The sequence below is a fragment of the Triticum dicoccoides genome, chromosome 2B (genome assembly GCF_002162155.2).
Source record: "Triticum dicoccoides isolate Atlit2015 ecotype Zavitan chromosome 2B, WEW_v2.0, whole genome shotgun sequence".
NCBI classification, from domain to species: Eukaryota; Viridiplantae; Streptophyta; class Magnoliopsida; order Poales; family Poaceae; genus Triticum; species Triticum dicoccoides.
The window spans coordinates 63,953,873-63,954,873 of record NC_041383.1 but is presented as its reverse complement, the minus strand read 5'-3'; positions in this window follow the sequence as shown (position 1 = coordinate 63,954,873).

Below are 1,001 nucleotides of genomic sequence, written 5' to 3'. Positions count from 1 at the left end.
AGAATGTGTACTTGGGACATCGTCGATTTCTTCCGAGCAGGCATCCCGTAAGAAAGAAAGGCAAGCATTTCAAAGGTGAGGCGGATCACCGGACGAAGTCTCGCCACCATACTGGTGCTGATGTACATGATATGGTCAAGGATTTGAAGGTGATATTTGGAAAGGGTCCTGGCAGACAACCTGTTCCAAAGGACGCTGACGGACGCGCACCCATGTGGAAGAAGAAATCTATATTTTGGGACCTGCCATATTGGAAAGACCTAGAGATCCGCTCCGCAATCGACGTGATGCACGTGACGAAGAATCTTTGCGTGACCCTGCTTGGCTTCTTGGGCGTGTATGGGAAGATAAAAGATACACATGAGGCATGGGAGGACCAGCAATGTATGCACGGAGAAGACGGCATACATCAGGGTCATGCAAGCTACGCTCTTACCAAAGAAGAGAAGGAAATCTTCTTTGAATGCCTGCTCAGTATTAAGGTACCGTCTGGCTTCTCGTCGAATATAAAGGGAATAATAAACATGGCAGAGAAAAAGTTCCAGAACCTAAAGTCTCATGACTGCCACGTGATTATGACGCAACTGCTTTCGGTTGCATTGAGGGGGCTTCTACCGGAAAACGTTCGATTAGCCATTGTGAAGCTATGTCACTAGTAGAAAAAGGGTCAAACGTGAAGCACATTAGTGCCGGTTTGTAAAAAAACCGGCACTAATGTGATCAATAGTGCCGGTTCGAATGGCTATGCATTAGTGCCGGTTCGTAATGAACCTTTAGTACCGGTTCGTGCCACGAACCGGTACTAAAGGGGGGGTGGCAGGCTGGCGTCAGGCTAGGGCCCCACAAGCCCCTTTAGTGACGCTTTGTGACACAAACCGGTACTAAAGGTCTAACCTATAGTACCGGTTTGCGTCAGCAACCGGCACTACAGAGTCTTAACCTATAGTCCCGGTTGAAGACACAAACCGGCACTATAGGGCAATTTTCAAACTCTACCCCCC